Raw genomic sequence first — 16,550 nt, 5'->3', positions numbered from 1 at the left:
ACCTGATGCACTGTCGCAGGGAAGAGGAACTGGGTTTGTGTGGCACAGCTCCAGGGGGTGAGGGGGTGTTTCAAGGAGGCAAATGTGAACAGGATGTAAGAAGAACCATTTTTCAGTCATGTCCAACTCTCCATTCCTCATTTGGGGTTTTCTTCACAGATACTGGAGTAGTTTGTCATTTCTTCCTCCAGTTCATTTTATAGAGTAGGCAACTGAGGCCAGCAAAGTGAAGTGACCTGCCCAGGGTCACATAGCTAGTAAGTGTCTGATTTAAATTTAGGAGGATGAGTCTTCCTGACTCCACACCTGGTATGTCATAATCCTACCAATCAGAGCTGTCCAAAGGGAGTATGGGCTGTCTTGGGAGATAGCAGGATCCCCCTTACTAGAGGCTCTCAGATAGAGGTTGAATTCTCACCTAATATGACAATGAAGATTCGTTTGTTTTTCTATCTGAGTTAAACTAGATGGTCTCTGATGCTGAGATTCCTGACATTGTAGACTAGAATTTCCCAGACACACTTAGCTAACTATTAATAGTATTCATATGGTACTTTTAGATTCACAAAGTGCCTTCCATTTGTTCTCTCATTTGATCCTCCCACCAATGTTGTGAGGTAGGTGCTATATTTATATCTACGTTATAGATGAGAAAACTGAGACTGAGAAAGGTAAAGTAACTTGCTTTACACATAGCTATGAAGAATCTGAAGCAGGATTTGAATTTCATTCTTTCTGATTGCAATACTAGCACTCTATGTACTATGCCACATTTTCCATTTGGCTAGGAAACATTTTGGTGTGAGAAATATATTGACAAGCTTTGACTGCTGCTCTAGGGAAGATGGGAAGATGGAATACTCCTGGGATAACGGAAATCTGGGGACATTTTGGAGCAAAATCGAGGCAATTAAACCCGTTCTCATATGTCCCTCATTCCTTGTCTGAGAGTTCCCTCTATCAGTGGAATCACAAGATGTGTTACTTGATTTTTGTAGTTGACTATGCAGGTGGGAAAAAGGTAGTAGAGTTTTTGAGTCTAGAAGGGACACAGAGGCCATCTAGATATATAACTCTTCCATTGTCTATAGAAGGATAGACTGAGGCCCAAAGAGTGACTCAGCCAAGGTCACACAGAAAGTCCTAAATAGCAGAACTGGACAGCAAACCTTGGTCTTCTTGATTCCAAATCCAGAATTCTCTCCACTTCACCACCTTAGCCCTTGTCTCTTATTTCCCATACCCTTAGTGTTGTAACCCAATAATGTGGCATAGAAATAGGGATGAAAGAGAAGCAAGTCCATGGGCTAGTTTCCTCTTTATTACTCTTTGTTTTATTAACACCCAGGGCTCTACATCCAATCCACCATCCCAGCGGAGGAGCACTTGATTGAACTATAGATACTGGGAACTTGAAGGGGATTGGGCAAGTCACTCCAAAGTCCCAAGAGGGCCAACTCTCAATTGGCCAGGCTTGCCAGGCCAATCTGGTCTTTTCCTCTGTTGAAGATGATGAAGTACTGGTGCATAAAGGTGTCCCTGAGGATCCACAGGTCTGAGTTCATTGTTGAGAAGTTGTGCAGCCTTCACTGTTCTGGGGAAGGAGGCCCAAGAGAGAATGCTAAGACCATAGGTGGGATGCATGGTGGGCGATGAAGGAAGGATGACCTAGCTCTCCAAGGCAGCAGTCAAGAACTTCCAGGGGACTTTTTAGTCAAAGAATAGCCAATTATCAGGGTTTCTAATCTCTCTTTGCTCTGCTGGATCCCCAAACAAGGCTGTCCAATGACACTTGGTCTCAAAGACCTTCTAGGTTCATTGGTTTAGAATAGGAAGGGATCTTTGAGGCTATTGAATCCAACCACATTATTTTACAGTTGAAGAAAGTAGAGCCTAGTTAAGTTAAAAGACATGACCAGGGTCATACAGTTCATAAATATCCAAGGCAAAATTTGAACCCAGGTTTTCCTACTACATTGGTCCATGTTACTTCTTGAAACTTGTGTTCTACTGAGGGAAGGAGACAAAATGTACAAAGGTAAGTAAATGTAAAATTGTTCTGGGGATGGAACATGGAGCACCCATGATAATATTGGCAGTCCATTGGAGGTCTCAGGGTCAATTTGCCTTTGGCTTCCTTACTGATGTAGCCATTAGCAGGCACAGGGTACTCTACACCATTGATGTTGAACATGATTGGTGGCAAACTACTGATGGAAGAACAGCTGACTCCCATCTGAGATGGGAAGGAGACAAGGGAGACTGCTAAGGGTCACTCTAGAGTGGGGCACTTGGGATCATCACTCTTTTACCTTGCTGTTGGCATTCTGACTGACTCCTATGGCGGACTGGATGTTGGCGATTCCATTGACAGGGCCAACTACCAGTGAAGTCCCAGTGTCCATGATAGCCTGACAGCCCCTCAATGCAAGCAATAATGTTTTCATTCATTGTGATACTGGGAGAGAGACAAAGAGACAGAGATACAGAGAGACAGAGAGAGACAGAGACAGAAAGACAGGGAGGGACAGAGAGACAGAGACAAACAAAAGGAAAAGAAAGAGGGAAAGGGGGAAAGAGGCAGAGAGAAAGAGAGACAGAGAGAAGTGGAAAGAGAGAAAAGGGGGAAAGGAAAAGGGAGAGACAGAGAGAGAGCTGGCCTTAAGAATAGGATTGGAGATTGCCAGTTGTGATTTCAAGACCACGGGAAGAGTCCCTTAATAATCTTCCTTCTCTCCATATTGGCTGATACTTGAAATGGCACAGAAACACAGAAATCCAAAGCAGCTGCCTCACCCCTAAGACCTGGATAAGAATCCCTTGCATAATATGTCTCACTAGTGGTTACCCAATCTTTGCTTCAAGACCTCCAGTGACGAAGAAGTCAGTCCCCCCTGAGGCAGCTCCTTCTACTGCTGGACAGCTCCAATGATTCACTCCAATTTTCCTTACGTCCACTCTAAATCTTTCCCTTTGTGATTCCATCCATTGCTCCTAGTTCTTACCACTGGAACTAAGAAGAACAGACTGCTCTCCTTGACACAAGCACCCTTCAGATAACCAAAGGCAGCTGCCACATCTCCTTGAGATGCCTCCAAGCCAAAGCCTCCATTGTCTTCAAGTGATCATAGGGCACCAACTAAAAGTCTTTCATCCACCTCCATGACTTCCTTGGGACATCCTAGTTCATCCATATCCTTCCTAAAAATGGTGCTCCCAGAACGAGATATTTGTTCTGTTTCTAGCTTCAGACATTGATTCCAAAGTCTAATTTGGTCCTTCTTACAGGAGTACTGCTTTTAGGGTAGAGTGAGGGAAGGCTCTGAGAGGACAGCATTGGGAAGTAGGGGGAGGGACAGGATTATAGGATCCTACATCTAAGACCCCAGAGGCCATCTAAAACAACACCTTCATTTTACAGAAAAGGAAACTGAGACCCAGGGAGAGAAAGTGATTTGCTGAAGGTCACACATAGGGTCCTAGAGCTAAACCTGAAAGGGACTTGAGAGATCATACACCAGTCATCAATCATCAACTTGAGGCCAGAGAAGTAAAGTGACTAATCTAGGATCACACAGCTAATTGTGTACTGGGTTGGGGATTTGAACCTGCATGTGTATCATGTAATTTGTCATAACTGTCCAAGAGAGTAGAGACAGTGAGTATCTCCCACAAATCCTGCACTTTGGCCAGCCCCTAACACAATGTTCTGCACACAGCATAGAACCAGAACTCCAGAACTGGAAGGGATCTCAGAAGCAATTTAATTCAATCATTGTACAGAGGAGGAAACTGAGGCCCAAGGAGACTAAATGACTTGCCTATAATCACAGGGTTTTGTACATGTAAGGAGTCTGGATCTGAACCCAGGTCCTCTGACTTTAGAGCCTGTGCTCTGGTCACTGTCCCATGAGCAGGGGGATAGGAGATGGGGTAACACAAAGAAGAGCCTAGAGACATTCCCCAAAAGACCAGCAAAAAGAAATGAACAACACTACCCTGATCTTCTGTAGACTCCAAATATCCTCATAAAACAGCTCTCCGATTTTGGAGATGCTCCCCAGAGGTCCTGGGCTGTGGAATACCCTGGGGCTTACAATTCATATACTGATGGAGTCCACAGAAACTAACAGTGAGCTCCACCTAGGGAGAAGCCTAGGGACAAAGGGGAGTCAGGGACATTTGGGGACAAAACAAAGACAATCCAGCCTGGGACCATAGATGTAGAGCTAGGAAGGACTTTAGAGGTCAATTAGCTCAACCCCCTCACTTTATTTTTTAACAAATTAGGAAACTGAGGTCTAGAGAGGTTGAGATGCCCACTACAATTTATAAGTGGTGGGAATCATCATTTGAACTCAGGTTCTCTGACTCCAAATCTTGTGCCCCTCACTCTTCTTCATGCTGCTTCTCAAACCTATTTTTATACATGAAAATTGCCTCATAACATATATTAGTGATAGTGTCTATTTAGTGCTTTAGAGGGGAAAGAATCACCAGTATGGACTTTTTCTGCCCCCAAGTAGAATGTATGTTCCTTGAGAGCAGCAACTTAAAGTTCTTTTCTTTCTGCTTTTGTCTTCCGTGTGTGTGTGCATGTGCATATGTGTGTGTATGTGTGCATGTGTGTGCATGTGGGGGAGGGGGAGGTAGGGGGATGAAGTAAGAGAGAACTGACCTGAAGTGGAGTGAGGAAGGAGGGCTAGAAGGGACAGGAGGGCTTTGGTTTCTTGGTTCACTTTGAGCTCTCTGTAATTACCTAAAAAATTCCCTTGGCCAGCAGCAGTTGGTCTCCTGAGAAGATCTTTCTTTGTACCCTTAGCCATATTTTGAAGAATGTCCCGGTGGCAGATAGGTCTACCATAATCCCTTCCTGAAGGCTCTGGGCCAGAAATGTAGGCAGAGAGGAATGTGCACAATGAGATCCTGCCTGTGTCTTTAGCCACTGACTTTAGAATCTTAGGACAAGATGAATTAAAGGCAACCTTGAAAGTGGCCATTGGTGGGAACCCCCAAGAGCAAAACTGAAGTAAACATCCCCCAAATGAGTTCATCCGATGCCAGTAGAATGGAAGCTTCCTGGGGCAGGGATAGTTTGTTTTTGGTTTTGTGTTTTTGTCTTGGTAGCTCCGGCAGGGTAGCATGGTGCCTGGTGCATAGCCGATGTTTAATCAATGTTTATTCAATTAAGTTGAATTCCTATGACTGACAAATGAGGACAAATGAGATAGTGGCTTTAAAGTGCTTGGCAAATCATAAAACTGGAAGGGTAGCATGGTGGTTCTTCAAAGTTCCTCCCCACTCTAGCTTTCTTTGTTCTATGTTCTAAGGTCCCACACAAATCTGATGCTCTAGATTCTATACTCTAGAGTCTTTCCCAACTCTGAAATTCTGTATTCTATCCTTTTAACTCTAACATTCTGTTATCTATAGTCTAATATTATTTCTAGCTCCAGCCATCCATGATGAAATGTTCCTTCTCAGCTCTGATATTCTGTATTCTATGTTCTAGAGTCTTTCCCAACTCTGAATTCCATATTCTAAGTTCAAAGGTTTCTACCAACTCTAACATTCTGTGATATATATTTTAAGGTTCTTGTAGCTCTAGCTTTCTATGTTTAATATCCCTCTCAGTTCTGATATTTTACATCCTATGTTTTAGAACTTTTCCCAACTCTGAAATTCTGTATTCTATGTTCTAAGTTTTCTTCCATCTCTAACATTCTGTATTCTACATTCTAAGTTCCTTTGTAGCTCTAACATTCAATGATCAAAGGTTCCTTCCAGCTCTGACCTTCTATAGTCTATATTCTTGAGTTCTTCCTAGCTCTGGAATTCTGTATTCTATGTTCTAAAGTTCCTTCCAGCTCTGACATTTTATGTTCCATGTTCTAAGGTCTTCTCCAGCTATAACACTGTGTGTCCCATGTTCTGAGGTCCCCTCTAACTCTAACATTCTCTGACCAAAGATTCCTTCCAGCTCTGATATTGTGTGTTTTATACTCTAGAGCCCCTCCCAGCTTTGACCTTGTATTCTATGTTTAAAGCTTCCTTCTACCTCTGAAATTCTAAGTTCTAATGTTCCTCTTAGCTTTAGTAACCAATATTTTATGTTAATATTTCTACATTTAATTTTCTGTGGGTCCTTTATGGCTCCCAAACCACGAACCTGCGATCCTATGAATTTCTTCTTCTAGTTATGTAAATCATGAAGGCCTGCTCTATTGTGGAATTCATAGTCTTGGGCCTAGATCTTGGGGAAATCATTGTACATGAGAGGAATGTAGGATGGGATGGTTGGTGTGCTAGGACTCCTGACCTGGGGTATGGAGAATGAACCATGGTATCAAGTGGAGCCCTCTTGGATCCTATGGAATGAGGTCATCATCAAGGTGACCCCTGGTCATCCTTGACTCCTTCCTGAGTGCCCACTCAGTATTCTGGTGATTTCCATGGTTTGGACTTGAAGTTGTCTCCTGGTGTTCTGCCCTAATCCCTCTAATCCTGGTGCGGGGTGACTCCACCCAGGCCAGCCAAGAATGTGTGCTAGCAGGTGTTATCTGGCCAGACAAGCTTCAAGGACAGGTCAGGTGATGGACTCTTTCTGTGACCAGGGCCCAAAGATTCGTCCTAGTCAGTCTGAGAAGAGGCTCTTTCCAAGACTGACTGTAGGGGGATGATGCTTTTAGCCACCATCACCTTCAAGAAGCATCTACTAAATTACAGAGGGGTTGAGATCGATATTAGCAGAAGGAACAATTGCACCAAGGAATTTTTGAAGCATTGAGTAAGTGTGGAAGAAGGTAAGAATATTCATAGAAAATACACAGATCAGCCAGTCAGTTACAAACACTTGTTAAGTACCAACTGTGTGCCAGGCTCTGTACTAGGCAGTGGGTAGACAAAGACTAAACTCAGAATAGTCCTTGCCCACATGCTACTCAGCTAGGTGGTGCCATAGTGCACAGAGCTCTGGGCTTACAATTAGAGAGACTCATCTTCCTGAGTTCAAATCCAGCCTCAGACACTCACTGTGTGACCCTGGGCAAGTCACATCACCCTGTTTGCCTTAGTTTCTCATCTGTAACATAAACTGGAGAAGGAAATGGCAAATTAATCCAGGGTCTCTGCCATAAAACTAGAGCATCCCTGGGTGGGCTAGAAGCAGAGAGAGTACATACCAGTAGTATTTTATCCCATCCTTAGTGGGACTTAAAACTCCCTGAAAATAGGGATTATTTCATTCTTTCTCTCTTATCTGCAGCACCTACCACAATGTCTTGCACACAGTAGGTGCTTAATTAATGCTTATTAATCAATTGATTGATGGAGATCTTGTCTAACTTAATCTTTCTGTGACTCAGTTTCCTCATCAAAATCATCTTTCATCTCACCCTCACTTGCTCATATCATTTGCTGAACCTTATTGTTTCTACCTCCCATGCTATTCTGTCTTGTTCTTTGTCTATGCAGGCACCACCTTTGTTCAGCCTTTATCACTTCTTATTCAGAAAATTGCACTGATCTCCTAGTTAGTCTCCATTCTTCACACAGTTGAGCTGTCAGAGGGATTGTCCTAAAAGGTAGGTCTGACCATACTACCCCTCAACTCCAAGTGGATCTCAGTTGCTTTCAGAAGTGGCCCTTCTCAACCAGGCTCCTTCCTACCTTTCTGGGTTTGTTATCATTGTACCACTTTATGTTTTCTAAAATCCAACTGAACTGAACTTCCCTCTAGTCCCCACAAAAGAGACTCCATGTCTTGTCTTTGTGATTTTGTTCTGATGGTCTCCCATTTCTTTCCTCCGCCTCTTGGAGTCGTTGGTTCCAAATTGGCTGGGATAGAGAGCATGGGAAGGGGGATAAGGAGAAGGAAGTCTGAATACTGGGCCACAGCAAATTTGGGTAGGGTTTTCAATGCCAAATAGAGGAGTTTGCACTTCTTTCTAGAGGAAACAGAAGACATTGACAGGTTCACTCAGTTTGGCTGTCATGTGCAGGAGAAATTGGAGAGAGGAAAGCATGGAGCCAAGGACACCCATTGGGAGGCTCACCAAGAATTCAAGGGAGAGGAGCTGAAAGTCTGGACTAGAGAGGGAGGGAGGGCTGTGTGAATGGGGAGAGGAGATGGATGAGATATCCTGAGAACGCTGAAAAAGCAAGTCTCCGCAACTGCTCAGCTCTGTGGGATGAGAGAGAGTGCCAAGTTGGGGATATCTCTACAGTTGTTCATATGGGTCATTGAAAGGATGATGGTGCCCTCCACAGAAACTGACAAGTTGGGAGGCGGTTGGATTTAGTGGGGAAAAGAATCCAACTGTTCTGTTCGACCCATCTGCTGAAGGCTGATACAATGGCAACCACAGTGAGATTGGGAAGTCTTTAATCCCCTTGAATTTGGGCTTCATAGGTTCTCAGGCTCAAGGATGCTGAGTTGGAAGGGCTCTTGGAGAGCTAGCCAGGATGAGGGATGAGATACTGATGACGAACTTAACATTAGCATTCCCTGGCTCTCTGCCCCAAGGACTCCCAGAGGAGAGTGGCTCTGCTCCTTGAAAGCAGGGACATTGTCTTCTAGAGTTTCGGATCTTGGATCACAGACTCTGAGCTGGAAGAGACCTCCAAGGCTATGCAGACCAAAGCCTTTATTTTACATATGAAGAAACTGAGGCCAAGAGAGGAAGTCACTTGGCCAAGGTCACACAAGTAGCAAAGTGGTAAAGTCAAGATACTCAAAAGCTTTTGAAAACAGATCAAAGCAAATACTAGAAGTCAGGAAGGGAGGGAAGAAGGAAGATTCCAAAAATAGATCAAACCAAATACTAGAAGAATGGTAAGGAGGGAAGAAAGGAAGTAAGGAGAGAGGGAGGGAGTAAATAAGCATTTCTTTTTTTTTAATTAATTAATTTTTAGTTTTCAACATTCACTTTCAATAGATTTTGAATTCCAAATTTTCTCCCCATCTTCCCTCTGTCCACCCCAAGACAGTGTGAATTCTGATAACCATTTTCCCCAATCTGCCCTCTCTTCTATCATATCCCTCCTTTCTCTTATCCCCTTCTCCTCTATTTTCTTGTAAGGCAAGATAAATTGCTATACTCCATTGCCTGTATGTTTTATTTTCCAGTTTCATGTAAAAATAATTTTTAACATTCATTTTTAAAACTTTGAGTTCCAACTACTCTCCCTCCCTCCCCATCCAATCCCACTGAGAAGGCAAGCAATTCAATATAGGTTATACATATGTAGTTATGCAAAACACTTCCATAACAGTCATATTGTGAAAGACTAACTATATTTCTCTCCATCCTATTCTCCCCATTTATTCTATTCTCTCTTTTGATCCTATCCCTCCTCAAAAGCGTTTGCTTCCAATTACCCCCTTCTCCTATTTACCCTCCCTTCTATCACCTCCCACCCCTGCTTATCCCCTTCCCTTCCCTTTCCTGTAGTACAAAATAGATTTTCATACCATATTAAGTGTGCATGTTATTCCTTCTTTAAACCAAAATGTGATGAGAGTAAGGTTCACTCTTTCCCTCTCACCTCCCCTCTCTTCCCTCCATTGAAAAAGCTTTTTCTTGCCTCTTTTATGTGAGATAGTTTGCCTTATTCTATTTCTCCCTTTCTCCTCCCAATATATTGCTCTCTCACTACTTAATTTTAATTTTTTAAATACCATCCCTACCTATTCAACTCATCCTGTGCCATCTGTCTATATGTGTATAATCCCTCCAACTCCCCTAATACTGAGAAAAATCTCAAGAGTTACAAATATGATCTTTCCATCTAGGAATATAAACAGTTCAACTTCAGTAAGTCCCTTAAGATTTCTCTTTCGTGTTTATCTTTCATGCTTCTTTTGATTCTTTTGTTTGAAAGTCAAATTTTCTACTCAGCTCTGGTTGTTTCAACAAGAATGCTTGAAAGTCCTTGATTTTATTGAATGACCATTTTTTCCCCTGAAGTATGATACTCAGTTTTGCTGGATAGGTGATTCTTGGTTTTAATCCCAGTTCCTTTGACTTCTGGAATGTCCTATTCCAAGCCCTTCCATACCTTACTGTAGAAGCTGCTAGATCTTGTGTTATCCTGATTGTATTTCCACAATACTCAAATTGTTTCTTTCTAGCTGCTTGCAAAATTTTCTCCTTGACCTAGGAGCTCTGGAATTTGGCTACAATATTCCTAGTAATATTTTCCTTTTGGGATCTCTTTCAGGAGGTGATCAGTGGATTCTTTCAATATCTATTTTACTTGTTGTCTTTACAATCAGGGCAGTTTTCCTTGATAATTTCTTGAAAGATGATGTCTAGGCTCTTTTTTTGGATGATGGCTTTCAGGTAGTCCGATAATTTTTAAATTGTCTCTCCTGGCTCTATTTTCCAGGTCAGTTGTTTTTCCAATGAGATACTTCACATTGTCTGCTATTTTTTTTCATTCCTTTGGCTTTGTTTTATAATTTCTTGATTTTTTATAAAGTCATTACCTTCCATCTGCTCCATTCTAATCTTTAAGGAATTATTTTCTTCAGTGAGCTTTTGGACCTCCTTTTCCATCTGGCCAGTTCTGCTTTTTAGGGTACTCTTGTCCTCGTTGACTTTTTGACATTTGGGTTAGTCTATTTTTTTAAGTGTTATTTTCTTCAGCCTCTCTCTTTTGCATCACTCTCATTTCTCTTCCCAATTTTCCCTCTACTTCTCTTACTTGATTTTCAAAACCCTTTTTGAGCTCATCCATGACCTGAGACCAATTCGTATTTTTCTTGGAGATTTTGGATGGAGAAATTTTAACTTTGTTGTCTTCTGTTTGTCCTCTTTGGTCTTCCTTATCACCAAAGTAAGATTCTATAGTTTGATTCTTTTTTCTGGTTTTTACTCATTTTCCCAGCTATTTACTTGACTTTTGAGCTCTTTGTCAAGGTAGTTCTCTGCTCTCAGTGGGGATCAGGGGTATACTGTCATCCGATTGATCCTCCCACGATCTGTAAGCCTAGAGCTCCAGAAACAGTGGCTGCTGCTGCTGCTGTGGAATTCTCCTTGGTGTACTCTTCCACCCCCTCCAACACTCTGGGACTGGGGCCTAACCACTCTACTCCCATTGTTTTTTTCTACTGACCTTTCAATTTGTCCTTGGCGTTTTTGGGGCATGAAGTCTGGAAACCACCAGAAGTGCCCGAGATTCAGTCCCCCCAAGGCCTGCTCAGGTCCCATCTGTGTCAACACGGCCCACATTACACTGTACTCTGCTCCCAGCGCAGCACGATACACACTTCCCAGTGACCTTCCAGGATGTCTTGGGCTGGAGATTTGCTTCACTCTGTCATTCTGTGGGTCCTGCAGCTCCAGAATTTGTTTAGAGTAATTTTTTACAGATATTTGGCTGGGTTTGTGGGGAGAGCACTAGCAAGTCCTTGCAGTTACTCCGCCATCTTGGTTCTGCCCCTGAAATGAGCATTTCTTAAGTACCCATCATGTGCCAGGCACTGTGCTAAGGGCTTGACAAAAACGATCTCATTTGATCCTCATAACAACTCTATGAAATAGGTTTTATAGTTGAGGAAACTGAGGCAGAGAGAGGTTAAGAAATCTGATCAGCATCATATAGCTAGTAAGGATCTGAAACAGGATTTGAACCCAGGTTTTCCTGACTTCACACCTAGCTTGACTTCACCACCTCCCTGCCTTCCTAGCAGGGGCAAGGGAAGTCAGACAGGATCTTATCCAGGTCACCAAACCACTTTGGGGACATCTCCAAACCTCTGTTTCTCAGCTGGCAAGTGACCTCTGATCTGACCTTGCCAGAATTCCTACTTTTCCATCTTGAGCCTCTGTGCGTGTCCTCTTCCCCATCAGAACTCGAGCTGCTCCACAACAGAGCATGTCTCTCTCTTGTGCTTAGCACAGAACCAGGCACATGGTAACTGCTTCATAAATTCTTTTTCATTCATTTATTTGTTCATTCATTCATCTGTTTGTTCATTCATTCATTCATTCAGAGATTCACTGAAGAGAGACTTACTGACCAAGAAACTCTCCAAGCTGAGGCCATGCTGGCTCTGCAGCCAATGCCCCCAAAATGTTTCCATCAAGGTTTCCTCCCCCCACCCCCCACTTTGGGCAGTAAACTTTCCTTAACATTGAGGACATATTTTCCATTCTCTCATCATAGGTCTCCTGGTCTTTCCCCTTGAGAAGGAAACATGTTGGGTCATTTTGTGAAAAGTTCATTTATCCTGACCCTTTCCCATCCTGGACCTGTGCCCATGGCCCTCCCTCTGACTTGGAGTCACCCCAAGAATGGAGCCTCACAGGCTTTCCTTTTGGCTTTCCTTTGGAAAGAGGCGACTGGATGAATATCCTGACTCCTTGGGGTGGATGCAGATGGAATGTAGGTAGAATAAGAAAATAAAACCCCCATACCTGGAAAGAAATGTTCACCTGCAGAGGCAGTATGTGACCTGGAGACAGAAGACTTGGATTTGAATCCTATTGTAGGCACTTACTATGTGTGTGACCTTGGACAAGTAACTTAACTTTTCTTTGCCTTAGTTTTATCATCTGTAAAATGGATATAATGATAGTACCCGTCCCTTACAGTGGTTGTGAGGAGCTAATGAGATGATATATGAGAGTACTTTGCAAACCTTAAAGCTCTATAGTTATGTTGTCTTTCAGTCACATCTGACCCTTCAAGACCCCATTTGGGGTTTTCTTGGCAAAGATTCTAGAGTGGTTTGCCCTTTCCTTCTCCAGCTCATTCTACAGATGAGGAATTGAGGCAAACAGTATTAAGAGACTTGCCCAGGTTCTCACAGCTAGTAAATGTCTGAGGCTGGACTTGAACTCGTGAAAATAAGTCTTCCTGATTCCAAGCCCAGTGCTCTATGCGCTATGGAACCACCTAACCTCCCAAAGTGCTATATAAGTGTTAGCTGTTATTCAAGGTGACATCCAGCCTACAAGCTTGTATTTGTTTATGGAGTAGGAAAGCCCTGGAATTTGGGTCAGAGGACTTGGTACTGTGGGGCTTGTATCCCCACTCTGTAAATTACTCTGAGACCACGAACAAATGATTTTTGTGTCTATGACTCACTTGCTACATCTGTAAAATGAAGGTTTCTTCTAGCTCTAAGAATCAGAATGGATGCCAGGGGTAGAAAAAGCCCTGGCTTTGGAATGAGAAGGCCTCATGTGAAAGGGTTTAGTCTCCTATGTGGCTCTGGACTTCTCTGTTCTGAGCTCCATTTTCTCATTTGTAATAGGGGGACTGAACCAGGCGACCTCTGAGGATCCTTTTATTTCCATACCCTATGATGGGAGTGTGAGGTAACAGAGTCATGGGGAACGCCCTGAGTTTGGAACCAGAGGGCCTTGAATTCCAATTCTGCCCCTTATTCCTTATGAAACTCAGTCCTTCTCAGCTGTAAAATGAGGAGTCAGACAAAGAATCCCAAAGTGCTTTTAGCTCTAAATGTTCTGGAATGTGTGAGCCCAGAACAAGATCTCATCCTTACACGTGAACTGTCGATGGCCCACGGTCAAGGAGAGGAGGTCAGTGGTCTGGGTAGATGACTCTTCCCGGAAGATCCTGGCCCAGCTTGGGCTATGACCTCTTCTTGGCCAAACAATATGGAAAAATAACCCCAAAGCACAGAAGTCCATCCCCTAGAGAGACAGGGGAATATCCTAGCAGGGGAAACCTTTGGGAGGAGGGAATCAGTGTGATTGGAGAAGGCTACACTGTTTCCAGAAAGGAGTCCTCTGAGATATTTTCCCTGCCAGCGAGGAAGGATAAGAGGAGACCGAGCTTGAAGGTCAATGAAGGCCAACTGGTATTTTCCAGTTAGCAAAGGGTAAGGTCAGCATGAGTCAACATGTGACATAGTGTCGAGGGAAGCTAAAAGAGGCTTTGTTGAATGAGGCACAGTGTCTGCAAAGAGGGAGGTGATGATTCTGCTGTATGAGGCCCTGTCAGCGCATATTTGGGGCTCCATGTTCAGTTCTGAGCAACGCTTTGAAGTAAGGACATGGACAACTGGAGAATATCGAGGAAAGGGAAACCAAGATGGCAGATGGTCTGGGACTGAGCGGTATAAAGACTAACTGAAGGAAATGGAGATGTTTAACCCTGGAGGAGAAGACTTAGGGAGGAGGGGTGGGAGCAAAAAGAGAGAATCTTTGATTCATAGAATCCAGGGCTCAGGGCTCAAAGGGACCTTAGAGACCAGCCAGTCTCATGCCCTCATTTTTCAATTTTATTTTTCTTGGATTCAGTTTTGCTTTGACTTCAACTGACAGCCACAAATGAATACGAACCCAAGAAACAGAGTACTAGAAATGAGTTCAGCATGATCAATGACAGGAATAAAATCACAAATTCCCAAATAAGACTGGTCATAGAATAAACAGAGCAAACTCAGATCTAGTGGCCAACACATGTATGATCCCATCACTATGTGTGCTTCACCCCTCCAGTTGGGCCAATCCCGATCCATCCAGGCCTGTCTTCTCTGGCTCCAACCCGAGAAGTTCTCCACAGGCTGGACACCCAGCATATGTTGGTGGGGGCCTCCATGGCAATCACTTGATATTGAGAATACACCAATGGAGCAGCAGGGCTAATCAATCTATCAACCAACATTTGTCAAATGCCTACTATGTGCCAGGAGTGTTGGACATGCAAAAAGGGGCAAATGAGAGTCCCTGCCTGCAAGGAGCTTACAATCGAATGGAATCACCTTATCTTTCACTCTCTCTACACTATTGGCCCTTCTTGTTTTTCAACCATACATTTCTCTGAAGACATCCTTTATAAGGCCTTTCCTTTCAAGAATTGTGTTGTAGCCTGCTCTTACCCACCACGCCCATCTTCGTCATCCCTTGGGTGACCCACTATTTCATTTCTGTAACATTCTATGGCTTACTGTCATATCACATGACTGGAAGAACATTGAGGTTAAAAATATGAGGTTTTATTTCAGGAGGAAGCCTGGGGGGGGGGGTCACTACACAAATTCTTAATCTCTCAAGGGCCAGTCTGCTCCTTCTCCTCTAACTGTTCAGCTCTGGGTCTGGGTCCATTAGTCCTATATGTCCATGACTAAATTAACAAATGAGCAAATGAACAAATAAATAAACATATCTGTGTGTGTGTGTGTGTTTGTTGGGGTGAAGGGAGGTGTTAACATGGGTGGAATGTCCTACAAGGGTAGGGCTGTGTTGGAGCCAGCTTGTATTGGCTTGTGAGAGCTAACCGTTCAATTTTTAGGGTGAACATTTACACTTTGAACATCAATAAATGTTACTTGTCATTTTGTTGATCATCTAAAATTAAGAAAGTGATGGAGAAAATGTTAATAAATACTAATTAAACTTAAAAGTATGTTGTATGGCTTTGGAGAGCTGATTGTTAAACATTTATCAACACACCGTTGACTATTGACCACTCCTTGAAGCATGCCCAGATATTTCCTGTGGTTTATTTCTGCCATCAGGAAGCTCGGGGGAGGGGGAGGTGCCACTTCTAGCCATGAGGACAGAGTTCTTTAATTGATTGCCAGGCCAGAAGAACTGATGACTCAGGGGTTATACAAAAGCAAGCTACTGGGCTCTTGGGAGTTAAAAAAAAATCTTTCCAGCTGTGAAATATGTAGACTATTTCAAGTTAGTATTGAGAGTTGGGGAAGGGAGCAGCTATTCTCTGTCCAAGTTGGTGTGCACAGCCTCTTTGAGTTTAGTCCTTGCTGGTCTTAGGCCATTGAATATTCAGAGATGGAAGTATCCACGTGACCTTGTGAATCTTGGAAGTTCTAGAGGTCTGAAGCTGTGGCAGTGATGTTGTCCACTGGCATGGTGGTGGTTACAGTATCTAGTAGGAAGCTGGCTCCCAGAGGGGCAGTGGCTGATGGCAGAGGAAGTGCCTGTCTGAACTGGGAGCAGAGACATACTGAGGTCAGACAGATGTAGAAAGACCAGTCACCCAAGAAAGGAGGCTGATCCAGGCAGTGTGAACTCTTGTGACCAATAGAAGCATTCAGTATGTACCAAGTGCTTCCTCCATGTGTACCTCAAAACCACTGTGCTCTCAGCTTGAGCTCATTCTTCTCAGGGATGTGGGTATATTTGTGGAAGAACATGACCCAGACTTTGGGGAAAATATTTTACACTAATTTTTTTCTAAATTAGAGGCTAGCAGACCACAACTTGACAGCCAAATCTAGCCTGACACCTATTTTTGTATGACTCTTGAGCTGAGTGGTTTTTACTTTTTGCAAAATTTTGCACAGTTTACATTTTAAAAGACATTTTAGCTCTTGTTATCGTTTAGTTGTTTTGGTGGTGTCTGACACTCTGTGACCCCATCTGAGGTTTTCTTGGTAAAGATACTAGAATGACTTGCTATTTCCTTCTCCAGGTCATTTTACAGATGATTAAATGTCACATAGCTAGTAAATGTCTGAGGCTGGATTTGAACTCAGGTCTTCCTGACTCCAGTCTCAGTGCTCTATCCACTGTGCCACCTAGCTGCCTGTATTCTTAGCTTATGGG

The 16,550-nt window shown here is 43.2% G+C and overlaps 1 pseudogene; it reads right to left on the bottom strand.

Moving 5' to 3' along the window:
- Positions 1 to 1,460: 1,460 nt before the first annotated feature.
- Positions 1,461 to 16,550, bottom strand: part of LOC140522517 (pepsin A-like) — a 39,235-nt pseudogene continuing 24,145 nt past the window's right edge.

Source organism: Notamacropus eugenii, chromosome 2 (assembly GCF_028372415.1).
Source record: "Notamacropus eugenii isolate mMacEug1 chromosome 2, mMacEug1.pri_v2, whole genome shotgun sequence".
Classification (NCBI taxonomy): Eukaryota; Metazoa; Chordata; class Mammalia; order Diprotodontia; family Macropodidae; genus Notamacropus; species Notamacropus eugenii.
This window is presented reverse-complemented; position numbering and strand designations above follow the sequence as displayed.